This window comes from Pinus tabuliformis, chromosome J, assembly GCF_031772625.1.
Source record: "Pinus tabuliformis cultivar Carrire ecotype Pingquan chromosome J, CPIR1, whole genome shotgun sequence".
Lineage (NCBI taxonomy): Eukaryota > Viridiplantae > Streptophyta > Pinopsida > Pinales > Pinaceae > Pinus > Pinus tabuliformis.
Genome location: NC_142295.1, coordinates 966,933,204 through 966,953,775, shown reverse-complemented (window position 1 = coordinate 966,953,775; position 20,572 = coordinate 966,933,204). Strand labels below are relative to the sequence as shown.

Sequence of the window (20,572 nt, the reverse complement as noted above, 5' to 3'; positions counted from 1 at the left end):
AAGACGGGAGGCTTCATCCATAAGTGGACAAAGGCGAAGGAGATGATTACCTTCACAAAGTCGACAAGGGAAACGAACCTTCCCTTTTCTCTTACCAACTGACAAGGTATCGTCGAGTTGCGATGACAAGGGGTGAGTCGGCTCACGGGAGCATATATCTAGGATCCTGGGAATACCAGGACAATCAGAAAGAAAATGGTCCTCCTTGCATAATCGACAAGGAGACTTAGCCTTCCGTGGAGGAGCAGAAGGTGGTTCCACTCCAGATATTTTCATGGTAGATGCAACCTTTCCCTTAGGAGACTTCTTCTTTTTGGTCTTCTTCTTCTTCTTCTTAGCCACCTGGTTACTGAAATCCAAGGTTTCACCAGGCGAAGTAGAAGATGAGGACGCAATGGGCGAAGAAGGGAAGGGGTCCACCTTAGAATCAACATGGTGTTGTTCGGGTGGAGGAGGTGGTGGCGGAACAGGAGTCATCACACTTGAGACCACCGAGTTTGAAAACAACCATACGGGTAAACCAATGGTCAACCCAGGCAAAGACAATGTTGCGATATACTGAACACCGACATTTCCAACAGAAGGAAATGGACGAGGGTTCCCATCAGAAGGAACACCTTGGCCGGTGGGCGCCAGGAAGGCTGCCATTGAACGAGAAATAATCCTACTCAAGCTAACGCAAACGAAATCTAATTGGGTAGATGTTATCGTGGCCAATAAATTTTAAGACACTGAACTTAACCTTTTCATTTTTTAAGAGTCGAGAAAAGGATAAAAGATGACTCTAGTCTCCTTCGAATATTTAATGAGCACGAAGTGACAAGACGCTCACAGGCACCTTTTCGTTTAAGGAGTCTGAAAAGGATCAAAAGTGACTGCTCTGGAATTCTAGGTAGAGGGTGTGCCAAACTTTTCGCAAAACCACAGAATACTTTTTAGGGTACGGGTGGTCAATCTTCGTGAATGCTGTGTTCACTGCATTGTGAATCGTAGGGCGGCTGACACGGCTTCCTATGGATAAAGGCTTTATTCCTATAGGGGTCTCCCAATATATACGCGACGGTACATGGGAGCACAGTCTGTATTAGCACCTATCGTTTCACCGTGGAGGAATCACCCAACCACTCGACGATAAACTACCAGGTTTAAAGACGTCGGAACACGTCTCTAACCTAGACCTCTAGAGTATTTGCATTATGTTCCAATGCGTTGTTATGTTCATTGAGTTTATTTTAAAGTTTATCTTCGATTATGTTTCAGTTTTTGGTCCTACCATATGTGATATCTCAAAAACTTCTTAAATGCAAACTATATGCCAAAATTATATCATTTGATTTGATGAATTCTATCTACAGGAGGGTTGAGATCTTTACAAACGAAATGATCACTCAACCAACAACAAAGATCCTAATGCAGCTAATAACGAGAAATGAAATTTTTTCTTTTTCTTTTTAATAGCAACAAACAACAACAAATGCTAACTAATATGATGCAAAAGATTTTTTGTTTTTCTTTCCTTTAAGATGGCATGATGCATTTAAACAAATTTTAAGAGATATGCACAATCCAAGTTCACTCAATGAAATAGAACCAATTCTGAAACAACAAAATGAACCATGCAAGCAAGGAAAAAACACAAAGACTTTCACTGAACCATGTAATCTAAGTTCGAATGAAGTCAAGTGAAATCCAAAGAGGCTAGAAGTGAAGCACTCAGAGTATAGAAGATCAAGCTTTAACAAATCACTAGATAGGTGCAGAGCACAACCAACAAGCTGACTGGATAATCAAGAGACCGAAACTTCCCACAGAAGGCTAGACATGCAAAGTCACTAGATGTTCTAGGGCTGAGACGAAAATCAATAGAAATAAGCAAACAGCTGAAGGATAAAGGCTAAGACCAGTCAAGCAGAGGTTCAACACACTTCCAGAGGCTGTAAGAGATATAAAAAGAGACTGAAAGAGCTTTCCACCCACACACAGGCAAAATTTACAGGGCTGGCGCGATTGTCAGCCTGCAACTTGCGCTACCACAGGATTGGCGCGAGTTGCTTTTGAGCAACATGCGCCAACTGGCGCGACTGTCAGAGTAATAACCGCACCAATTAAGCTTGACGGCTAGAAAAATAAATGATATGACCTCAGGTCGGGTTGACAGTGCTGAGATGGGTCAAACAGTAAAGAATAAACTCAAAACTGACTCAGGAAGCTCATTCACTCAAGCAAGCAGAAGAAAATTAACATGCAAGACAAATTCCAAATAGCTCCTCCCCAGTGGAGTCGCCAAATTGTTGGGTAGGTAAATCCCCTCTGCGGACAGAGGCGATCCCACTAGCCTAAAACAGAACTAGCCACAATCAAACCACGCTGCTACGCAAGTTCCTAGTTATGCATCAAAGGTGAATTAAAAAGACCAACCTGGAGTCCAACGCTATGATTGAAGCAGAGTTGATATTCCCGCTCCCTTGCTCCAGCAGATCATAAACGAACACCTGCACATGCAAAGGAAGAGACAGATACCAACATAAAATCTACCAAGGCACAACTATATTTCAGTCAGAAAGGAAATAAATCAACACATCACCATAATAGACAATGAGATTGGAACTATAATAGCAGTCGCTCATTAATTAATAATAAACAATAAAAGTTACAACCATGGTTCTGACGTTGAACCTCTCCTGGCTGGGCGAGTAACTATATGTGTCTTGCAATGCATCTCCTCTCCGGCAGCATAACCTCTCTAGCATTCACTAGCATTCCTCCAAGAACTCAAGAACTCAACATCTAACACTCCATGACTAACAACTATCACTAGCTTGTCAAATGCATAAGGACAAGCTTATATAGATGAAGAAGGGAGGAGGATACGATGAACCGGGACACCTATTGTGGATTAACATTATCCCCAAAAGCCATTAAAGATGGAGATAGGATAGAGCTCGACATAAGACTGATTTTTTATCCTCAAAAAGCTCCATGTAATGAAGGAAACAACAGTCGGACGTGCGTTAAGGCAAAAAGCATGACCAAACTTGGTTGGCGCGACTGCTGCTCTAAGACAGAGCGCCAATGGTCGCGCCCTCTTTTGAGGATCTCCATGATTGGCGCGGGTAAGATACTGTGAACTTGCGCCAATGGAAAAAGAGCACTTTCCAGGGATGATCTGTAGGAGGTGTCTTCAGGGAACATGAAGTACATACTCAGGGGAACATAATGCAAGTGTTTTTAGACTTTGTCACTTCTTATAACTCCCGGGATGAGTCCTCCAAGGTACGACAAGAGGAGTAACAGGGATGGTGACAAATTACTGTGTAACAATAGGGACAGAGTGTTTGAAGGAGGGCCATACTTTTATGCTGCAGCAGGCCTCTATATGCAACCGTGGATTATGAATTTTGTTTCGGAACGCAAAACTTTCACTTTGGTCCCAGTCTGGGTCAGACTCTATTCTCTACCTCTTGATTATTGGCAAACGGAATCTCTATCAGCAATAGGAAATAAGTTAGGGCGGTTTGTCAAAGTTTCTGAGGCCACTAGAAGGGGAAAGTATACTTCCATTGCCAGAATATGTGTGGAAATGGATCTCTTTGGAGCTTTGCCGAACGAAGTTATTCTGGAATTTTTTGATGAAGAGTGGATACAGACGGTAGATTATGAACATATACCATTCAGATGTCGTAAATGTCATGAGCATGGACATCTGGTTAGAGACTGCCCTCTCAGCAAGATAGAGAACAAAAACAAAGTTGATACTATGAAGGATTCAGAAAGCTACCTCAAGGTGGAACACAAAGGAAAAGGAGGCAAAAGAGGAATAAGAACACGTAAAGTTGCAGGGCAGCAAGCCAGCCAGAACATGTTCCACGTCCTTGAAGCAGACAAAGGTCCAATAGAACCAGATAAAGCAAAGGAAGGAAGCCCAGAGGAGGAGGAGAGGGCAGAAGACAATGAACAAATACAAGAAAACAACAAGAAAAAAGAATTTATGATAAGTAATGCAGAACAGGAGATGGATCTTGAAATGACCCAAAGTGAGATGGAAATGGAGGACCATGAACTCCAGGAGATTCTTGAAAAAGAGAACCTAGATTTAGAAGGTTTCTTGAATCAAGGAACCAAAGAAGGGTTAGACTCGTTACCCACAGAGGAGTTCAATAGGGTTCAACAACTATTTTTATGGAAAACCCAGACTAAAGGGGTGGAAAGACTAAAACACAAAGAAAGACAAGGCAACGAAGGAGTGAAAACGATGAAGAATACAACAGGACTAGCACCCAGAATCCCAGGAAAGAAGAGGGGCAGAAAAAAGCAGAATGAGCTGTTGATGGAATGTGGAAAGCTAATGATAGATTCAGGTAAGATGAAAGACCTATCCAGTTACTCCTTTACTAACCTTTAATTATGAAGTTCACTTCTTGGAATATTAGGGGTCTAGGTAGTAAAAGGAAACAAAGGTTACTGAGTAATAGAATGAAACAAGCATCTCCGGATGTGATTTTCATCCAGGAAACTAAATGTTCCATTCAGAAGATAAGAGATATCCATAGTAAGTGGCTCAATAGATTTGAGTTTCTGGAAGTCAAAGCGGAGAACGCAGCAAGAGGCATTCTCACTCTCTGGAATCCACAAAAAATTGACTTAATAGATGCGGAGGCATCAAGGGATTACTTATCTGTAGTAATCCAACCAGCAGGAGATAAGGAAACCTACTTGGTAACGAATGTCTATGGCCCTTAAAGAATGGATGACAAACTCAAGCTTCTAAACTCTCTGGAGACTCTCAGAGACAGATATGCAAGAATACCCTGGATCTTAGGGGGTGATTTCAACATGATCAGATCACTAACGGAAAAAAAGGGGGAACTAGAGTTCTAGGCAAATACTCCATGGCTTTTCAAACCTTTATTGATAAAATGAAGCTGGTGGATATCGAAATGGATAACAGAATCTTCACCTGGAACAATAAAAGAGGAGGAGAGTCCCAGGTAGCTTCCAAATTAGACAGATTCATAATCTCAGAGGATCTTATGCTCAATAACAAGGAAATGGTGGCAAGAGTGCTTCCCTTTGGAGGCTCAGATCACTGGCCGGTGCAACTGGAGGTTCAGGGCATTGGTAACCCCAGGAAACGACCTTTTAGATTTGAGAATATCTGGCTATCCCACCCAGAATTTATAAGCAACGTAACCAAGTGGTGGGCAGAGGATTTAAACATACAGGGAACCAGAATGTACCTTCTACAAAAAAGATTGAAACACATCAAGCTCAGGCTTAAAGATTGGAACAAGAATGAATTTGGCAATATCTTTGTAGAAAAAATTTTATTGAAGATCGAATGCAGAAACTTAACCAAACCCTCATCATAGAGGGCCATGATAAAGTCAGAGATGAGCAAGCTACCAAATATCAACAACAATGGGAGAATATATGCAAACAAGAGGAAATATTTTGGAGACAAAAATCTAGAGTCCTGTTATCACTTAAGAATTCTGATGCCAAAATTTCTCACATTAGTTTGATGGTAAAGGTCGGTGCTAGTCTAAGTTTGATTTTTGTTTGCCTTAGAGTCTGAGTATTAGGAGTCTTGAGTCAACTATGCATTCTCATTCATCACCGGTCATTCTCATTCATTACCGGTCTCATAACCATGTGTCAGTTTTGTTCAAAGGTTACTATGCGCCACAAAGCTATTTAGGTGATTTTGTAGCGCATGTAATCATTTTGAAGTGTTTTCGCAGCGCATAAATTCTTTTTAGCAGTTTTGCAATGCAACGTGTTTTAGGTGATTTCGCAGCGCGACATGTTTTAGATGATTTCGTAGCGCATAATTCAAAATTTACACTGACTGCGCTACGAAATCGTAGATTCGTGCAATCCGCAGCGAATCTTTCCTAACTGTCAAATCTGTCAAGTTCAGTTATGGTTGCATCATTCATTGTCAGCTCATGCACTCCACATATCATGTCCAACCGCTTATCTCCATTATTACAACCACTAGGTACGTTGGTACACACAGATTGCAAGTTCCAAGAAAAGCCAAGTATTCACAGTCTTAATGATGATTGTATTTGTTGCATGAGGAACACGTCTGCAAGTCTAAAATTTGAAAGCATTGTTATTAAGCGAGGCAGCTATCAAGCGAGGCAGCCATTCAAGCGAAGCAGAGATTGGAGTTTGAGCAGTGCTAGCATTTCCAATCTCCATTACACTGAATCTTCATGGAGGGATCGGTAGAAAGAAAAGACCACAGATCAGGCAGATGTTTAAGAAACAAACCTGAAGGTGTAGACATTCTCTTGAAACACAAAGAAGTTGAGTAGGCATTCAAGCAGGTTGGATGTTGGAATTTTTGTGAGAAACTACAGGGAGGTCATGCACAAACCACCAAGGAATTTTCTTTGAATTTCACAAGGCTGAATTCGAAGGTTGGGATGCTCGAATTGCAAGTCTCACCAGAGGTAATATCCACAGTTACTGAGATTCCAAGGGGACAAGAAACTTGGTTTAAGAATTTCATATTTGATATAACTCCCTGCAAAGAGTTTTTGAAGCCATAACACATTGACTCAGATTTAAACAAGTTTGTGCCTAGAAATTATGTCAAAGACTCATATGACAATCTTCTTACCTGTATACAGAGGTACCTTACCTGCGAAGGCAGATATAACAATGTGTATTCATATCATTTCAAGCTTTTGCTACATTTCACAGGAAAGATATCCATTGATCTACCTTTTTACTTATTCCGTAGCTTAAGTAAAATGTGTGATAAGGTGCAGCTAAGGAAAGAAGCCTATGAGACCTCATTATTTCACCACGGTTTGATTAAGGTTATTGTTCTGCATGAACTCCAGAGAGTAGGTAGAGACTGGCCCACATTCATATTCATGTCTGGTTTCAAAAACGAGACCGGTCTCAGTCCTCAAGATGCAAAAGATCTTCCAACAACAACTGGTCATCAGGCAGAAACAAGATCCAGGAGGTTTTCAAAGTTAAAGGCAAGGAAGCAAGTAAGAGAATCCACCAGGCCACTGACTATCCAGGATACACCCCAGCAGTCCCTTAAAGAGAAAACTCAGGTCAAAGAAAGTGCACATGAATCAAGCACAAGTGAAGGAGTTCAAAGAAGAAGGACTAGGAGCCAGGTAGCTAAAGAAAAAGGTAAGTCAGTGATTATTGAAGAAAGACCTGTGGTGAGCCCCAGTATTGCAGCGATAATGCCGCAACTCCTGGAACTCCCTTCTTTACTTTTATCAACCCGGTAGTTCATAACAAACTTGGAAGCGACGGTGTTATATGCATAAGTACTAGCTCTTGCCGCAACTGTCACTTGGTCAGCTGGCACAAGTCCGCTAGGAGCTTAAGCTAAATTCTATGAGCTCTTAGAAGAATATTTTTAATTGATGGATGAAAGCTAACTCGAAGGAAGCTAATCTAATTACGAAAAGAGATTGAAAAACTAAAGGAAAATGCAAACCCTAGCAAACCCTAATTCTACCAGCTAGTCCTACTGATGCAAAGGAGAGAATGCAAACTACTGAAAGGGATGCCATTACTTCTAAGAAGTTAAAATTCATGTGTCTAAGTTATCACTATCTCAAGAAAACATCTTTTTGTATTTTTGAATAAGTTGTTAGAATTATCATTCATGTGCTTTTAACTCGCTTTTGACTGTGCAGAGGTGGATTGGCGAGAGGAAATGCTTGGAGGAGGTCAGAAAGGTTCAGAGAGGGCCTAAGGGGTCCCTAACACCCTTCCAGAGAGTTTCACAGAGTTTGGCTATCAAGAAACCTCATTCGTGAGCTTCTACAGGAAGTCTGCAGGGGTTCTACAGGATGTTCTGTAATTTTTCTACAGGATGTTCAGAAATGGGATTTTGGAGCATGGATGGAGGGGAAAAGATGGAGGAATGGGTGTGGAGGTGAAATAGGGGTGTGAAGAGATCCAGGACTTGGGGAATGGAGCTGAGGAGTGGCAAGGATGGTGGGATTTGTTCAAGGAAGACTGAAGCAATGTTGCACAAAAATTAGGGTTTTGGGAGCAAATGGCAAACGTGAGGCAAGGATTCTAAGTAGAGGGTGGAGTGGATGGTGCTGATGGAGAATAAGCAGATGAAGAAGCGGTACAGGTGCTCTACAAGTCATTTTTCCAATCTGAACCAACAAAGACTTGTAAATTCAAAGACCTAGTTACGTTGACCTAATATGCTAGCTGCTAGTAAAGAGAATGAACAGAAGTGTGACCTGCAATGAAACCATGTATTTTAACTCATGCAACTAAGAAAATGAAAGTCTGAAATTGTAACCAACTTCTACACATGAAAATCAAACACTAGTGATTGCATGGGAAAGCAAAATCAATGTTTTTATGGGCAGCAAAGTCATCCTAGTCACAGCTCCTGATCCCACTGAGGGAGAGGTGAAACCACAGATGTTTGATGGCCCTTTTCTTGAAGATTTTTCTGTTAACAACCTATCAACTCAATCTGAGCATGAAAAGCTATTTTACTCATCAAAAACAACCTAAATAACAAAACAAGATTTAAATCTAAATAGCATATTTTATTCTAAGAATGCAGCAAAGACACATGAAAGTAAACAAAGGAGGTACTGGGCACTTGAGATGGGCCCAACCCCAAGAGCTACAGCCTCCTAAGAGAGATCTAGAGCTGGTGCAAAGCTGGATTCATCTTTATTGAGCAAGAAATGTTACATTCCAAAAATTGTCCACAAGGAGAACTTGAAAATGTGCTGAGAGCAAAGCTAATCTACTGCCTAAAAATCAAACTACAAACTAGCTAACTTCTGCCTACACCATGACTAAAAAATGACTACAAAATGAATATAAAGTGACTAACTGAAATGAGGCCCTAAGCCTTCTTATTTATACAAATTGAGGACCCCAATAGTCCTCCTAAACTTTAGGGACTCGACTGCCCAAAACTCGCAGTTAACAGCAGTCCTACTTGACTTGCTTGGCTGCCCTTGTGTTAATTGATTTGGTGGCCCTTGAACTCCGAGTTGATGATGAGAATTTGAGGTAAGGGCCCATAAATGAAGGGGACACCTTCCTACAAATCCTCTCCACGAATTTGGCTGCCAAGTGCTCATTTCAACCCTTGATTTTGTCTCCAAATTGACCAAAAAGGCTACACAAAGCACACATTAGACTTGTTGGCATAATGACTAACCCAATTCACTCTATTAGCATAAATATAATCAAAAAAATGCAATAAACTAATGAGAATGGTGGATTAATTCGAATTAGGAGGTTGAATGAGCCCAAATAATTATCCATTTTTGGGGCTCATCATCACCCCCTACTGAAAGTGTTGCTCATCCTCTGAGCAACCAATCTATCTCCTCATCTTTGATGGCCCTAGTGGCCTCCTTGTCATGCCAAGCTTATGAAGTGTTATCCTCTTCGTGGTCAGGAAACCATGATTTTCTCTCTGCTTCTTCCCACTGCCTGCTCCTTTTCCTAGAGAATTCTCAGCTTTGGTATGATTGTGCAAGTATATTCAATCAGATTGTGGAAATGGTGGTGAAAGGAGATGAAACCAGTGGAGGATGGAAGAAAAGAGTGGTTGCATGCCTCCTCAACAGACTTCAAGCTTCAAATCCCTCTCCATAATCGATTCTGGCCTGCCCAAAGGCTCTACAGGATGTTTCTGGTAGAAATACAGAACTTCCTGTAGAAAGTCCTATAGCTTCCTGTAGAAGGTTGAACCATGACTAGATTGTGTCCGAACCCTGAAAAAATGAGTGTTCATGGAGGGGATGGATGTGAGGATGCCTAGGAACTTGGTAGGGACCCTTCTGCTTGTGTTGGGAGGCCCCCTTTCCACATTGTGTTCCTGCAACCTGCAACAATTTCCAGGGATTAAACTTGTTTTTTTTCTCTCTGTTTCTTCCTTCTTTTTCTTTCTTGCTTTTCCTCTTGCTTTTCCAGTGGCTTTTCCTGTGATGGTTTGCCCTAGGTTTTCTTTCCCTTAGCTTCCTTACCCTTAGTTTTCTTCTCTGCCTCAATATCTTGCTTCCTCATGCTCTATTTTGGCTTGTGCACTGATCAAAATGGGAATTCTGTATATGGTTTCCTCCCCAGAACGTGGAGGACAGTATCCCTCAAGTGTTTGTTCTTTGAAAACCATTCCACCAGTCCTGTCATGTTTTTCACTCAATCGAGTCTTGCCATAGAAAAGATAACGGGCTTTTTATGGTCATTCAAAATACACGTGTTCAGCTGTCTATTCAGGATTGAACAAGAGTTCCTGAATTGAACAATGTAAAGCAGTAAGACAATGCTGCTTCTCTATATAAGGGAAATAAATCTACATGTCTGCTCCAGGAGAAACAATGTTGAACTTGAGATCAAAAACATCAATTCCATGAACCACACGATAAAGACCAGGAAGGGTGAAAGCAGTGTGGCTCTCATACTGTCCAACAGTATCCTTGCTTCCAGCAATCTCTTGATATGTGCTAGTGATAATAAAATCTGCATGATTCATTGCAATTAGATCTGCAGTAAATTGGCAAGAGAAATGGTATTTTTTCATATTTTTTCCAGTATATGTCTGAATCTGAGTATTCCGTCTTCTCCAAAGCATGGGCTATGTTGCACTGAAGACAATTCCAGGCAGCAATAAGAAAACGGCTTTTGAATTCATAGACAGACTTGCATTCACATTTTCCCTACCTCCTCAACACGTCAGATTCACCACCTTTTGAATTATTTGCATGGGAAAGTTATGTTCAGGCCTACCTCACTGAGAATTGCCACCCTCGCCGTGAACAGTCCAAGCTTCTTCATATGCTGGGTTTCCTGTAGCGCAACTTCCTGTAGAAACGCCTGTAGAGTGCCCCTGCACCTCTGAGCGAGCCTGATACGCAGCAGAATCTCGAAGACAGGTAGAAAAACTCAGTGGAGGACGATAGGTTAACCGATTGTGCACACTTCAGTTGAGGATGTGGAAAGTGCAGATGAACAGCAGTTCGTGAGTTTCAACTAAGCCGTCTTTAATTGCTGCGTGATTTGTGGTGAGGTGGCAAAAACATGTGCGCTGGCTTTTTTCGAAGTGCAGTGATGTTATGAACTACATGTTTTCTTCTATCTGTTAATCATTTGATGTCGTGTGCGCTGGATTTCAACACGTCTACCACTGCCTATGTTTTTCAACTTCCACGTGAATGACTATACACGCATGCTGCGTGATTTTTTCCTGGATGAGTGCAATCAAATATGGCTAGCTTCCTAGCTGAATCCCCCCATCTCATTCGTTCATGCAGTGCTTAGATTAGATTCATGCAATAGAGGAACAAGTTTTAGTCACGTACCTGAAGTCAAATGGTTGTTGTGAGATGCTTTTTGCTGCTGCATGCATCTGTTTTGGTGGTTGCATGATGGCTCCTTTGTGCTATAAGCTCTTTGTTGTATGATGTGTGGTTATTTTTCTGGTGCAGGTATCCTCTAGCCAGAACTAAGCTGCAGGAGTTCATTTCCATGTTCAGATCTGCACCCTCAAGCTACTGCTGCTGAATTTTCACAGGACCGAAACTTGTTTTCGCCATTGCTCCCGAACGATAGATCGGATCGATCTGAAACTTGCTGACCATGTTCCTATCATCATGATGCACCTCCCATAGCAAAATTGCGATCAATGGATGCAGATATTTCGAGAAAAACAGAAAATGGCTGAAGGTTACGGAGATCAATTTCTCGGAAACCGTGCATCAGAATCGGCTAAAACGGCTTGGGTAGGCTACTATCACCCATATGCACCTCCCCATGAAACAAGTTTTGAAATGGATGCACGGATATGGAGAAAATGCAAAAATGGCTGACGGTGATGGAGGCAGATTTCTTGGAAATCGTGCACCAGAATGGGCTGAAATTGCTCGTGCATGTTGCCATTGTCCCTATACAACTCCCCGTGTAACAGTTTTGCAAATGAATGCACGGTTTTCAAGCTAGGGAAAAAACAAATTATGTTCTTTGTATTTTTTCCTTCAAAGCATTCTGCAAGTTTTTGCATGGAAAGAAAAACTGAGCTTGGGCTGTGATGCAAGTATGGAGATGATGGAGGAGGAGTTTGAAGATCGTAGGAGGACTTCTGACCCCTTGAGGAAGCTCTTATGTTTGCCAAAATACCTTTTTCAAATCCATTTCTAGCTTCCTGTAGAAATCTTGTAATTTCTACAGGAACTTCCTGTAGAACACACAGTTTTGAGGAAAGAAGCACAATGAGATGGAAAAAATGGTGGAGAAGGGTGAGGGATGGAAACATGGATGCTTGCAGGCCTCATGGAAAGATTCTCGGCCTTCAGGTCCTCTTCAGAGATCAAATTTTGGCTCGTTTGTAGGCTTCCTTTAGAAGACACAGAACTTCCTGTAGAAGACACAAAACTTCCTGTAGAAGGCATAGAACTTCCTTTGTCTTTGTTTTGAACGATCCTCCTGACCTGCAATGTCCTTCTTGCAACCTACAATTATCCAATGGAAATTAGGTTTATTTTTCTTTTTCTTTTTCTCTTTTTTTTTTTAAACATTTAGGGCGCCTCATGGAGGTTTTCACCCTAATTGCCTGCCCTGGGCGCCTCCAAGGGAGGTTTTTACCCAGGGATCTTATTCCCTTTTTATTTTTCTTATTTCCAACCCATTGATCACCTCATGGAGGTTTTCAATCAATGAGCCAATCTAAGGCGCCTCCGAGGAGGTTTTCACCTTATATTTTTATTTTCATCTTATTTTCATTTTTTTTCTTTTTCTTTTTTCTTTTTTCCTACCCAACCCTACTTGAAAAACAAAATTCTTTTCAAGTATAAGAATACTTCCAATGGAGCCATGTGCATATTGAGATTAGAGAAAAGATGATGTGAAAGCTTGAAATGCATGCTTTGACAGGTATCCGGATTTTAGAGACCAAATGATCTGACTTTGAAGGGATCAAACATAGCTAAGGAAGATAGTACCACTGCAACTTAGTGACCGTCTAAAACCATATCTCAATATAGCTCTGATATCCTTGGTCCTTTTGCTGATCTGGATCATTCTTCATGTCACCTTCTATCATGACTTTCTCATCTTCCTCTTTTTGCTGATATTTCTCTTGAATACATGGAAGATTTGATGGTAACCATGAGGGAGCTTTCTTGATCTCTGATTCTGATCTCTTCTCTTCATCAAGAGCAGCCCATGGTTCTTTGGTCCTTTCTTTTGAATCTTCTTTTGCCTTTGGTCCTTCAATGTTGTCAATATAAATCCTGAGCTATGGTGAAGATCATCGAGCTCAAGAGGAGTCATTTGGACATGTTGTGCCTTAGCATTGTAATTGGATGGAGCTACTCCAAAGTATGGTTTTGGGAATGGTGGTACGGGTAGCTGAGTGGAGGTGTATTTTTGAGATGGATGTGGATGGGTTTGTGGTTGGGTAGGCATTTGGGGTTTCCTTGGTGGAGCAGGAGGCGATGGTTGTGGACGAGCAGGTGGTGGAGGAAAAGAAGCGGGAGGAGTGTTGTATTGGGGCCTCCACCCCTGATGAGGTGCATTCCACTAAGGCTGTAGCTGAGCATAAGAGTGAAATGAATGAGCAGCTGGTTGGGCATAATATGGATCTATGAAGGAACAAGGAGGAGGTATGAACCAGGAAGGATGAGCAGGGGGACCCCAAGAAGGCATGAAAGTGGCTTGATAGGGGTCATAATAGGTCTCGGATGTCCCTTGCAGTTCTTGCTGGTAAGATCTAGGTCCATGTGGCCTCCTTTGGTTCATATAATAGAGTGATTCAGTGGCTCCTTTTGCCCTCTGATATGCAGCTTTGATTCCAGGCAAGGAAGGGCACTGATTCGTAGGATGGTATTCTTCACAGACGAAACACACTTCTAGGGAGTGCATTGGACATTCGTCCCTAGGATGCTTTCTAGTGCACCTGGGACAAAAGATGGCCAAAGCCCTCTTGGCTTCCTCTTGCTTCCTTTGGATCTGCAAGGTATCCAGTTGCATGGCAAGAAACTGTCTCATATCACTCTTGAAATCTTCGATCTAATTTTCAAATTCATTTTTGGATAAGGTACTACTCCCAACATTTCTACTTGTAGCCATTCGCTCCAGAGGAATGTTTTCTTCTTCTTCTTTCCTAGAGGTTCTTTAAAGATGCCTTGACGTCCACCTAGGGCTTCCTCTTAATCACAGCCATCGAAGAAGAGAGAAGGTTGGTTGTGTGAAGCAGTGGGGGGTGTTGTGCAAATATTTTTCTAAATTATCTCTACTCCTACAAGGCATGAAAGGAAATCTTTTTGGTTGATTTTTTCCTTTTTTCTGCTTGTACCTACAAAAACTAAAATATATTGAACTGCAACTAACTATCTTGCTGAAATGAAAATGCAGAATTGAAATGAAAGTAGGAAAGGACTAATCTATTTTGCTCAAATGAAATTGCAGGAATGAAATGCTAGGGTACGCTTGCGAAATTGAAATGCTAATCTACGCTTGCAGAAATGAAATTGTAGAATTGAAATGCTAATCTATGAAAGCAAGAAATGCTAATCTACTTTTGCAGAAACAAAATTGCATAATGAAATAAACTACTTAGCAGAAGGTTGTAGTAGAAAATAGAAGAATAGCAGCAATCACCAATACTTTGACGCTTCCCCGGCAACGGCGTCAAAAAGAGTGGTGAGCCCCAGTATTGCAGTGATAATGCCACAACTCTTGGAACTCCCTTCTTTACTTTTATCAACCCGGTAGTTCGTAACAAACTTGGAAGCGACGGTGCTATATGCACAAGTACTAGCTCTTGCCACAGCTGTCACTTGGTCAGCTGGCACAAGTCTGCTAGGAGCTTAAGCCAACTTCTATGAGCTCTTAGAAGAAGCTTTTTAATTGATGGATGAAAGCTAACTCGAAGGAAGCTAATCTAATTACGAAAAGAGATTGAAAAACTAAAGGAAAATGCAAACCCTAGCAAACCCTAATTCTACCAGCTAGTCCTACTGATGCAAAGGAGAGAATGCAAACTACTAAAAGGGATGCCATTACTTCTAAGAAGGTAAAATTCATGTGTCTAAGTTATCACTATCTGAAGAAAACATCTTTTTGTATTTTTGAATAAGTTGTTAGAATTATCATGCATGTGCTTTTAACTGGCTTTTGACTGTGCAGAGGTGGATTGGCGAGAGGAAATGCTTGGAGGAGGTCAGGAAGGTTTAGAGAGGGCCTAAGGGGTCCCTAACACCCTTCCAGAGAGTTTCACAAAGTTTGGCTATCAAGAAACCTCATTCGTGAGCTTCTATAGGATGTCTGCAGGGGTTCTACAAGATGTTCAAGAATTTCTACAGGATGTTCTGTAATTTTTCTACAGGATGTTCAGAAATGGGATTTTGGAGCATGGATGGAGAGAAAAAGATGGATGAATGGGTATGGAGGTGAAATAGGGGTGTGAAGAGGTCCAGGACTTTGGGAATGGAGCTGAGGAGTGGCAAGGATGGTGGGATTTGTTCAAGGAAGACTGAAGCAATGTTGCATAAAAATTAGGGTTTTGGGAGCAAATGGCAAACGTGAGGCAAGGATTCTAAGTAGAGGGTGGAGTGGATGGTGCTGATGGAGAATAAGCAGATGAAGAAGTGGTACAGGTGCTCTACAAGTCGTTTTTCCAATCTGAACCAACAAAAACTTGTAAATTCAAAGACCTAGTTACGTTGACCTAATATGCTAGCTACCAGTAAACAGAATGAACAGAAGTGTGACCTGCAATGAAACCATGTATTTTAATTCATGCAACTAAGAAAATGAAAGTCTGAACTTGTAACCAACTTCTACACATGAAAATCAAACACTAGTGATTGCATGGCAAAGCAAAATCAGTGTTTTTGTGGGCAGCAAAGTCATCCTAGTCACAGCTCCTGATCCCACTGAGGGAGAGGTGAAACCACAGATGTTTGATGGCCCTTTTCTTGAAGATTTTTCTGTTAACAACCTATCAACTCAATCTGAGCATGAAAAGCTATTTTACTCATCAAAAGCAACCTAAATAACAAAACAAGATTTAAATCTAAATAGCAGATTTTATTCTAAGAATGCAGCAAAGACACATGAAAGTAAACAAAGGAGGTACTGGGCACTTGAGATGGGCCCAACCCCAAGAGCTACAGCCTCATAAGAGAGATTTAGAGCTGGTGCAAAAATGGATTCATCTTTATTGAGAAAGAAATGTTACATTCCAAAAATTGTCCACAAGGAGAACTTGAAAATGTGCTGAGAGCAAAGCTAATCTACTGCCTAAAAATCGAACTACAAACTAGCTAACTTCTGCCTACACCATGACTAAAAAATGACTACAAAATGACTATAAAGTGACTAACTGAAATGAGGCCCTAAGCCCTCTTATTTATACAAATTGAGGACCCCAACAGTCCTCCTAAACTTTAGGGACTCGGCTGCCCAAAACTTGCAGTTAACAGCAGTCCTACTTGACTTGCTTGGCTGCCCTTGTGTTAATTGATTTGGTGGCCCTTGAACTCCGAGCTGATGGTGGAGAATTCGAGGTAAGGGCCCATAAATGAAGGGGACACCTTCCTACAAATCCTCTCCACGAATTTGGCTGCCAAGTGCTCATTTCAACCCTTGATTTTGTCTCCAAATTGACCAAAAAGGCTACACAAAGCACACATTAGACTTGTTGGCATAATGACTAACCCAATTCACTCTATTAGCATAAATATAATCAAAAACATGCAATAAACTAATGACAATGGTGGATTAAGTCGAATTAGGAGGCTGAATGAACCCAAATAATTATCCATTTTTGGGGCTCATCACCCTGTTTCAAAGGGAGACTTAAATGACTTACTGCAAGCCATTGATATTGAAGAATCTCCCCTAGTTCAAGTAGATTTGATAGAGTCAGGAAAAGACAAGGCTAAGAGAGTTAAAGCCTCAAAGAAACTCAAGTTTGATGATCAGGTTGATCAATTTGTATTTAAACCAAGGAGACCCATAGCAAGGAATTTTAAACAAGTACAGGAGGTATTGCCAAGAGCAGATGAAACAGGGGAGGTAACACAGCTTCATGAAAGAAAGGATAAAGGCAAAGCAGTTACCATTCAAGAAGAAGATAGTGTGGAAGAGTTGAAAAGGAGGTTAGAATTGGCAAACTTTGAAATTGCTAGACTGAAGAAATCTGCCAGGAAATTTGCAATCAAGGAGGCTTATTTCAACCAAATGCAAGCTCGGTGGGAGGACAAAACATTTCAAATACCCGAGGTGGTTGATTTTAATGTTCAATTCCGTAGCTGGATTTTCCCTGCCATAAAGGAAGAGTAATTCATCAGAAAGGTTAATTCAAACTTGAGAGCTGGGATTAGAGGCATGAAGAAACAAATTGAAGACTTAAAGATACAGTTAGGCCAGCAGAAAGAATCTGCTTAAAGAAATCCCATTTCAAGTAAGGCTATGTTTCAAATTTTGATGGTTTTGCTTGGTATAATCTTTCTTGAAGAATCATACATTTCCATTCAGTTTTGAAAGGCCTTGGAGCAGTTGAATGTTTAAATAGCAAGAAGCTCAAAATAGCAAAATTTTGGGTTGAAACTGTGTTTTTGGAATTACACAGCAGTTTTGTAGCGCGCTACGAAACTACTGAAGAAGATGACTAATGCACAGCAGTTTCGTAGCGCGCTACGAAACTACTGAAGCTACATAATCGAAACTCAGTCAACCAATTTTGAAATACAAAGGGAAATTTTTTGAAAAAGGAATATCTTCAAGGGATCATTTAAAGCTATCAACTTTCAACAAGGTCAAGACAGGTGGAAGAAACATATATTCGAATCCAACTCTAAACTTTTTTGTTATAAAGTGATCTCATTTACTACAGTCTAAGATATGTCAGACAGCTTGGAGGAGCTTTTGTCTTCACACAAGGAAAAGGTTGACAGCACATCAAGGACGTGGCATTCTGATATGTTTTGTATAATCAAAGATGAAGGGCATAGTTCATTGGATTCAAACATCTTTGAGGAAAACCAAAGGCCGATAAACAAGGGCAGTTTTCTATTTTTCAGGGGCAATGGAGAAGATGTGACATTGAAGACCAGTATGGAGCTTTGAACATCCACCACAACCAAACTAAAAAAGGACCACATGTCAAAGAATGAGAATGATTGTAATTAAGGCTATTATTAGCATAATATGGAGTTAGACTCCTATTTGATTTAGATCTCTAGAAAGTCTAGTAGCAGTTTGTTATATTTAATAGGCAGTTAAAAGTTGAATAGGTGTCATTAGAAGTAGATTTCGAGTTCCCCTCATGCTTGAGGAGGAATCTCAGTCAGGTAGAAGAGCTCTATATATAGGAGAAAGAGAAATGTAATAAGGGTTGGAAATTTATGTAAAAAAGCTCTGATATTTGGCTTATGTAAAGACTCTATTTTTTTGGTAATACAGTACTGGCTTATGCTTCTCAAGAATCATAGAGAGTTCAATGTATGAGTTTCTTTTGTTGTCTTTTCATGTTATCTACAGTGTTATGAGTATTTGATTACTTAGAAATCACTTGCAGTGTTCTAATTTCCTTCATATACTCGTAGACTGTATTTTTTTTGTTTGGTGTGCTCTACCTATATTGAAATCTGAATGCCTTGACTTTTATGCAAATCCAATCCTACTGTTAATACTAAATCACATATGACTCCATAAGCCTAATGGATACTTGTTAATTTTGTTTCCACCATCTTCATTCCTATTTGTTTCACAAAGAGTTAGCCATCTTGATCATAATCAAAAAAACCTTTAATTCTTTGAGAGAGCCCTCTCAGGCTAAGGAGGCTAAGCCTTAGCTAAAAGATTGGTTTGAAATAGTTACTTGAAGTCTTCCTAGTCTGCAGCCTTCCAGGGCTTGATTTTGAGATAACAAGTCCAATGGCTAAAAGAAGGGGAACGTAATACCATATTTTTTCACAAATCCACCATGGTTAACAGAGCACACAATAGAATTTCTTTGATCAAGGATAAAAGAGGAAATAATCTCAAGAATCATGAAGAAATAGAAGTTTCTCTAGTCCAGCACTTTCGAAGCATAGCACAGGAAACCTGTTATGAAAGAGATCTCTACATCCGGGACTTCACTAAGCATATACCCAAGATGGTTTCCAGAGAGGATAATGTTAACCTTTACAAACCTGTGACCGAAGAGGAGGTCAATGGGGTTCTCAAAGAAATGTAGAATGGAAAGGTGCTAGGCCCAGATGGTTTCAATGTCGACTTCTTCAAAGCTTGCTGGAATATTGTCAAACAGGACATTCTACAGGTTGTGGAAGATTCCAGGAGGCACAGAACCATTTTGAAAGCACTGAATTCCTCTTTTATATCCCTGATCCCTAAACAGGAGTTGGCCCAAACCCCTGATAGATTCAGACCTATAGCGTTGTGCAATGTGGTTTACAAGATAATATCAAAAGTGGTTGCAAACAAACTTAAACCCCTCTTGCCCTCTCTAGTCTCGGGGGAACAATCTGGATACGTTGAAGGAAGGAAAATTCTTAATAACATCATCCAAGCTCATGAAGTGGTGCACTCACTAACTAGCAAGAGGAAAGCTGGAATGATCATGCAACTAGACATTGCCAAAGCTTATGATAAGCTAAATTGGAACTATATAAGGAAAGTTCTTATTGCTTTCGGGTTTGACCACAATTGGGTAAGATGGATCCTGGCTTTGATTACCTCTTCTAGTTTTTCTATTCTTGTTAATGGCTCTCCTTCGGAGACTTTCACTCCTTCCAGAGGTCTCAGGCAGGGTGACCCCCTCTCTCCCTTTCTCTTCATCCTCATGATGGAAGGACTAGGCAGGGCTATCAAGCATGCAAAAGTAGTTGGTAACATTAGGGGTATCCAACTCTCTGACAATGGACAGGCCTTGACTCATCAACAATTTGTGGATGACACCTTGCTGCAGGGAATTCCTATAGTCAAAGAAGCTCTTTCTTATAAACAAATCCTCAGTGACTTTGCCATGGCCTCAGGTATGGAAGTTAATCTCTCCAAATCTAAGATTTTTTTCTTCAATACTAACATTGCTATTCAGAAGAACATATCTAGAATTCTAGGCTTTCAAAGAGACACTCTCCCCTCGAAATACCTGGGGGTTCCTTTAACTGCAAAACCGTTACACAAGAGCATCTGGGAGCCGATGATTAGTAAACTGCATGACAAGACCAGGAAATGGACAATGAGATCTTTAAACTTGGCTGGCAGGTTGATCCTCACAAAGACTGTTCTGCAATCAATCCCGATCTTTATGCTATCAGCTATCCCTGCTCCTAAAGGAATCCTAAATCAAATGAGAAACATACAAAGAGACTTTCTTTGGGGCAAGGGGGAGGAAAAGAAGAAATGGGCCTTAGTTGCCTGGGAAAAAATTTGCAAACCCAAAAACCATGGGGGTCTTGGATTGGATGATCCTGAAATTCTATGTAAAGTTCTAGGGGAAAAATTATGGTGGCGATGGATAAAGGAACCAGAAGCACAATGGTCCATCACTTGGAAAGAAAAATATGCAAGCTCTTGGCTAGTT

The 20,572-nt window shown here is 40.8% G+C and overlaps 1 pseudogene; it reads right to left on the bottom strand.

Moving 5' to 3' along the window:
- Positions 1-10,071: 10,071 nt before the first annotated feature.
- Positions 10,072-20,572, bottom strand: part of LOC149230054 (sucrose synthase 4 pseudogene) — a 50,182-nt pseudogene continuing 39,681 nt past the window's right edge.